The 7,542-nt window shown below is 40.0% G+C and overlaps 1 long non-coding RNA gene across 1 annotated transcript; it reads right to left on the reverse strand.

Annotated features, from left to right (window-relative positions):
* Positions 1-3,135: 3,135 nt before the first annotated feature.
* Positions 3,136-3,940, reverse strand: LOC143925479 (uncharacterized). Its single transcript, XR_013261997.1, has 2 exons — positions 3,712-3,940; positions 3,136-3,348 (listed from the first exon to the last, which is right to left on the reverse strand). It is a non-coding gene; the product is annotated as an uncharacterized LOC143925479 (long non-coding RNA).
* Between the last annotated feature and the right edge of the window lie 3,602 nt (positions 3,941-7,542).

Below are 7,542 nucleotides of genomic sequence, written 5' to 3' on the forward strand. Positions count from 1 at the left end.
ACTTCTGCTTGAAGTTCTCCTGTATCCGAGAACCCCTTCCCGCTCTTTTCAAATTTTCCACGAGAATAGCTCTTCTGGTCACTGCAACCACCGTAGTAGGAGGTTCAAAAGGGTACTCTCGCTTCTTGCTTCTATGCAACTGCTGGACCACCACCGGGTCTCCCACCTTGAAAGGATGGGCAAGTTCCTGTGAAGAAAAAGGAGAGGTGCAAAGTTTTGATTTGTTTCCTCACATACTCTGACTGCACCAAATCCAAATCCCGCTGCTCTATCATAAGAGGTGCTCTAGCCCAGGGAGTGGGAAAAGGGCAACCCATTAATACTTCAAAGGGAGAATAGCCTGTAGTCTTGAATGGAGAACTTCTCATCTTTGCCAAGACTGCTGGGAGAACATTCTTCCAATGAACAAAGGTTCCTCCTGTGGCTTTCCTTATTTTATCCTTCACTGTCCTGTTTGTCCTTTCCACTATCCCTGAACACTGGGGGTGATATGGAATGTGAAATGTCCATCCTATTTGAAGTGAGTATACCAAATCCTGGCATACTTTCTTTTTTTTTTTTTTTAATCAATAGTTTTTATTAAAGTTTAAATTTTTATCAAGACAAATGACAGAAATTATGACTAAATAACAGATCAGTTACAGTATTTAGATACATAGATAATAGTATCCAAAAATAATAAAAAATATAATATAAAGAAAACCATATTAATTATCTCAATTATAATCGGGATAATAAAGATAACGATCGGGAGGTTATTAATACATCCATCGTGGAGACAATACACAAAAGTAATATAAATATTATCTTCATATATTTATATACTGCCAATTTAAGTAATTCAAAGATGATGTATAATCATATATATTCCCGAACACCCCTATGGGTGCTAAACTGTGTTCGGGACAGTAATAGTAACCTGTCATTTAATAGATACAAAACAAAGATTAAAATATTAGAGCGGGGTAAGTAATTTTTTAATTCAAGTTATCTAGAAACAAAGAATGTGTGCAATGTTTTGGGGACTAGCCCATTTTAACCATGGCTGCCATATTTTATGAGTATGTTCTTTTTTGTGAGGCCGAAGAGCTAGAATTGATTCATAAATGTAATGAGTTTGAGTCGATTCTATCACTTCTTTTATGGAAGGAGGATCAGGATTTTTCCAGTTCCTCGTTATACTGATCCTGGCTGACAGCAAAATATTTGTAAACACATTTCTAAACTGGATAGGATATCGATCAAGATCAATGGATAATAGAGCCAGTGAGGGATTTGGAGGAATGACTGTTTTGGTAATTTCAGACATAACTTGAAAGATTTGTTCCCAATACTTCCCAAGTTTAGGGCATGTCCAAAATGTATGCAACATATCACCTTTTTTGCCGCACAATCTCCAACATTTGTCGTCAAATGTGCCGTTGAATTTAGATATTTTCTCAGGAGTAAGATACCAGTGTTGAGTCAATTTAATGGATACTTCCCATAATGTAGAGCAGCATGTGGCTTTATATGTGGTGTTACAAGCTTTTTCCCATTGGTCAACTGTATAGGTGTATCCTAAGTCTTCTTCCCATCTAATTAAAGGGATAGTCTTTGTAAACACACTTTTTTGTTGAAGAAGATTATAGAAAAGAGAGATCCCTTTTTGTTGATGTTTGGGGATCTTAAGGAAGGACCAAGCCGATTGGGGAACATTATAGGTCCATGATGGGAGGTTGGAAATGCAATTCTTAGTTTGGATGTAGAGGAATAAATCTGAATTTGGCAATTTAAATTTCTTTTGAAGTGTAGGAAATGGTTTGATCACCCCATTATCAAGTAGATCAAATAGATATTTAATTCCCTTCTCTATCCATGGTGTAAATGAGGTTGTCTTCATGAAATTATGTAGAGTATTTAGCGGAATTTGGACTTTGGTAGGAAGAGGGTGTGAGGAAGTTAGATGCAGAAATCGAACCCAAGATTTAAGTGTCGCTAATATTGTTGGGGAGATGCGAGAAGGTATCTTGGCTCCAAGTGCCATGGAAGGAATCCATATTGATAGATTATTTCCTGGGATCTTAGCAGTTTCCATCTTCCCCCAAATTGTAGATGGAGGAGATAGAAACCATTCCTTAGACTGTGTAAGAACCGAGGCTAAATAATAATCTTGGAAATCCACATACCCTGTTCCCCCAGCTTGACATTTATTCACTAAGTTTGAATGACCACATCTAGATTTTTTACCCTGCCAGATGAATCTAGAAAACAGAGTCTGAAGGGATTGGAAATATTTTAACAGAATTGGAATCAGGAGAGTTCTAAAAAAGTATAAAATTTGTGGAAGGTGAAGCATTTTAAATGCTGCCAAACGTCCCATCCATGAAAATTCATGGGATGCTAGTTTAGTGAGATTTTCTTGTAATGCATTACGAAGTGGAATATAATTATATTGGAACAGTATTTTACATGAATTTGATAATTGAATACCCAAATATTTAATTGTACTTTCAGTCCATGTATAAGGGAATTTTAATTTAAGATGTTTAGTAGTATTTTCATCTATCCCCAAGTTCAATATACAAGATTTATTTGTGTTAAGCCTGTAATAAGAAACTTTGCTGAACATATTTAGCGTTTCCTGAATTCCCGGTAAGGATTTCACAGGATCAGTAATCATAAGAACAACATCATCTGCAAAAAGGTTGATTTTATGTTCTTGTTCAGCAATGGTAACTCCTAGAATTTTTTTGTTGGACCTAATACTCTCAGCTAGGGGTTCAATAACAAGGTTAAAAATTAGTGGGGATAAGGGGCATCCTTGTCGTGTACCATTTGTTATTGGGAATGGAGGTGATAAAGAATCTGTAGTATACACTCGAGGCGGGGTGACAGAGTACAGGGCTAATATTGCTTTGTTGATTTGACCTGTTAAGCCAAAAAATAATGAAGTATAGCCTCCATATAATAACTATTCATATAGAAAGTACCATCATCCAGTAATAATTCAAGGGGAAAGGAGGTAGATTGAAAATTGTGAAGGTAGGGGAGATGTGATAAAGAGCTCCCTATACCAATTCCAAATTCAATCATACCAAAAGCATGTTGGACTATACCGGTACTTAATTCGATACATAAAACTCAGAAAATATATAATAAAATAGTACAAATTTTAATACAAGGAAAGAATTTTTTCACAAACAAAAAACAATATATTGATACAGCGAAACATATTATATTTAAAAAGCTAGTGTATCCCAGATTTCTTGTGTACAGTTACTCATAATCGAGTTCCGTTCTAGGAGTACATTTTGGAGATTCCTCGACTAGTTTCGCAGAATTTTATCCGCTTCATCTGGAGGTAGTCTAAGAATTAAAATATACATTAGAGAATTCATACCTATTCATATACTTATACAGTCATATAGATATATATCGCAAAATAAGCAAAATCAAAAGGAATATACAATTAAATTTACAAAAAAGAAGGGATTGTAGGGGAATTTGTTACGAAGAACAAAGGGGGAAAGAAAAAAAAAAAAGGAAAGCAGACGTCCGAGTCCCCTCAAATTTTCCCACCCCGGCGGGCATGGGGGATATAGTGCACATGATGGAACATGGTAAAATCGGATATAGAGAAAAAAAAAAAAAAACACATATAATGTAAAAATTGTATTATATAACCATAAATTAAGAAAGAGAAAGTTAATCAAGACTATATAGCTGTACCTGACAAGGAAAATGTCTCAATCAAGAAATTGGCAGTGTGTGGATCGCCATCTTGAGGGTTTATGTTATCTGTAATTGCAGGGTATAGAGACTAATATATTCCCCAACTGTGCAAGGTTGGTCAGTGGGGATGAATGCTCCTCAGTTTCAGCAGTTCAAAGGCAGGCAAAATATTCCTGCAATAAGTATAAAAATTAAGTATATTATAAATGGACACATCAAGGAGCCACATACAATATGGATAGGTAGTGAGGTAAACCCTAATAGATCCAATAAGTGATCACATACCTGGTTTGCAGATGTCCTGAGTAAAACTGAGGAGTAGCAAATTTCAATCCACCATATAGAGTGCAGACCCATAACTAGCGGTCAATCCAGACCACTGTTATATGGGATCCCCAACAGGATGTGATGTCAGACAATCAACACCCTGTCAACACCTCCACACTGAACAGGTGGACTCCAGGAAGGCGTCACACAGGAAGTGTGCTAGGGAAGGGCGGAAGACAACAGATGTACTGATGTCTAGCCCTTAGAACCTGCAAGTCAAAAGGGGAAAGAAACAAAGGTAACTGCCCCTCCTGGCCAGGAGGTGTACATGTCCGCCAGGGGGAGAAAGAGGAAAGAAACGAACGGCTCAAAACAGAGTAAATTAAAAAAAAAAAAAAAAAACGGAAAAATATATCGAAAAAGTCTACGTAACAAAGACTCCAATAATACAATTATAATCAAGCAAAAAATATAATAAACAACATAATAACCAAATTGTATAACTCATATACATATATATAATGGATGAAAAAAAAGAAGAAAAAAAAATATTTTACATTGTTACAAATTAGGGGTTGTCAACGATATCAACAAGAGGGGGGGGGGGGGAGGGGGCGATCCAGGAGGAGAACAGAAAAAAAAAAATCTTATATTTATTCTCAATAATAGAATCTATAAAAAATATTTATATGAAATGGTTTCGTTCAGTCCAGGGGGGTGGGTGGCATTCAGGCGCTTAATCCAGAGGGTTTCCCTCTGGAGGATAGCCCGATCCCAATCACCACCCCTAGGGCTGGGAGGGACCACCTCCAATACAAAAAATTGGACGACAGAGTTGTCGAACCGGTGGAAAAGACCAATGTGTCTCCCAATCGTGGTCAGCTTCCCATTACCTGAGTCATATAAGTGGTCACCAATACGCTGTCTGAACTCACGGATTGTTTTGCCGATGTAGAATGCTCTGCAGCGGCAAATCATCATGTAAATAATACCTTTAGTGTTACAATCAGAGAAAGTACGTGAATATAATGTTTCACCGTTAGGTAGCCCAAACTTGTAGCCCTCCTTTATCCATGGGCAGCGGGGACATTCATTACATCTAAAGGTACCACGGGGATTCTGTCCCAGTGATGATGGTGCAGTATAGTGGCTTTTGGTGAGATGATCTCTAAGGGATCGTGCTCTACGGAAGACTAGCTCAGGAGTCGGGCGGATCAATTTAGATAGTATATGATGATCTGTGAGTAGGTACCAATTCTTGCTTAAAATGTCGCGAAGGTCAGAGTGGTGAGCCGAATATGTAGTTATGAATCTAACGGATTCATTCTCATTAGACTTAGGGCGATGATGTAAAAGTGTATTACGGGAGTGTTGGTTAACTCTATTAAAAGCTTGTCTAAGGCAGGTTTTGGAGTATCCTCTAAGCAGAAGACGATCCCGCAGTGCATAGGCCTGTAGTTTGAAATCTGAATCTAATGCACAATTTCTTTTTTTTTTTTTTTTTTTTTTAATTAATGTTTATTGAAGAAGAGAAGTGTGTACAAAGCATAACGATCAATACATAAACCAATATCAGGGGCAGCATTATTACATCGTTAGTTACAATGAAACAGTCAAATACACCCACCTCTTCCATTATGAAAGAGAGAATACAGTAGACAGAGATACAGGAAAAGTAAAGAAAAGGAAAAGAAACAGGAAGAAAGAGAAAAAGAGAAACAAGGGGGCATGTGGGAGCAGGGGGGGGGGGGGGAGGGGGGAAGGAAGACAGACCACCCTCTGATAAACACTTTCAAAGATACAGTTGAGATCGCAAGAACAAGAGCTATGATCACATCACATTGGTTGAGACATTATGGCTGCATAACTAAATGAATATTTAAAGGCAACCCAACAGGCCCAGATCCTCGTCGCCAGCTCAGATTTACCCCGGAGGGAGAGAGTCATGTCCTCCATGTAATATGTGGTATCCACGTTGAGTAACCAACGCCGTAGCGTGGGGATCGTCTTCAGTTTCCAAAACTGAGGAATGAGGGTTTTGGCAACGTTTAGAAGGTGTGGTGTAATCGACCTTTTATAGGGGCCCGTCGGCTTCCCCGTGCAATGGAACAGAACATACCACGGGTCGTTAGGGACCTCCCACCCCTGGATTTCCTTAATCGTATATAAAATCGCCAGCCAGAATGGGCGGATCCGCGGGCAGTACCACCAAATATGAGCATGAGTGGCTACCTCTCCACACTCCCGCCAGCACAGTGGGGAGGACTGAGGAGAAAACCTGTGTAAAACAACCGGTGTGTAGTGCCATCTGGTCAGAAGTTTATATGCCATTTCCGATGCTTTAGAGGATCCAGAGGAGGTATGAGCCAGGGTTAAGATTTGTGACTGCTGGGACGGAGATAGATCCGTATGCAGTTCCCTTTCCCAGTACCGTAGGAATGAGGGAGTACCAGTAGAAGTGAGGAACAACAATGCCTGATAAAAGTACGAAACCGGCCTCTCAATCGGGTCAGGGTCGGCGAATGCGGTTTCCACTGATGTAAGCTCTGCCAAGGAATGGAAGGGCTTTGGGAGCATGCGAACAAAGTTCAATAGTTGATGATGTTTCCATCGATCCATGTAGGATATGGGGGAGTCACCCATGATGGAAGAAAGTGGCATAACGCCGGACGGGCCGGTGAAATGATGTAGGCATGCGTTAGTGCCCAGCCGCCACGGGTGAATCTGAGGGTCCATGTTACCCGGAGGGAAGAAATCATGACCCACCAAGGGCATCAGGGGGGAGTTATACAGCCAGCCATACATCTTACAGATAGAGTCCCATACCATCAAGGAGGAGTGTGTTAGCGGTGACGTGGTAGGCAAGAGAGTCCGGAACTTCCTCGGGATCCACATCAGTGTGGAAGGTTCAGCGCCACAGAGGTCCGTTTCTAAGTTTACCCAGAGTTTCGTGTCTTTGCAATATTTCAAATCAGAGAGCCTAGTCAGCACAATGGCTCTGTAGTAAAGCTTAAAGTCTGGTACAGCTAAACCCCCTTTACATTTAGGGCGGATGAGGAGAGATCTACTCGGTCTGGGTCTTTTCCTATTCCATATGTACCGGTATACCAAAGATGTCAAGATTGTAAAAAATCCCACTGGTATCCCAAACGGGACCATCTGAAGCATGAAGAGCACCCTGGGCAGCAAATTCATCTTAACCAGTCCAATTCTGCCCAGCCAAGAATGTCGTAGGTGGGACCACTTTTGGATATCTGACCTAAGTGTGTTGAGCAAAGGCAGAAAGTTAGCGCAGAATAGGGACGATAGGGAGGGCGTAAGCTGAATGATCAAATATTTCATGGAGCTCAGCTGCCAGGTAAAGGGATAGTTTTTTTTCAGGTGAGACACCTGTCTGGCGGGGACAGAGATGTTTAACATTTCCGATTTAGACATATTGATTTTAAAATTGGACACCGCACCATAGGCCGAAAACTCGGACATAAGATTGGGGAGGGTGATCAGTGGTTGTTGTACATAAAACAATATATCGTCCGCGTATGCCGCGTATTTGTGTTCCGT

Source organism: Lithobates pipiens, unplaced genomic scaffold (assembly GCF_037356315.1).
Source record: "Lithobates pipiens isolate NorthernLeopardFrog02 unplaced genomic scaffold, aLitPip1_a1.2 Scaffold_22, whole genome shotgun sequence".
In the NCBI taxonomy this organism is placed as follows: Eukaryota; Metazoa; Chordata; class Amphibia; order Anura; family Ranidae; genus Lithobates; species Lithobates pipiens.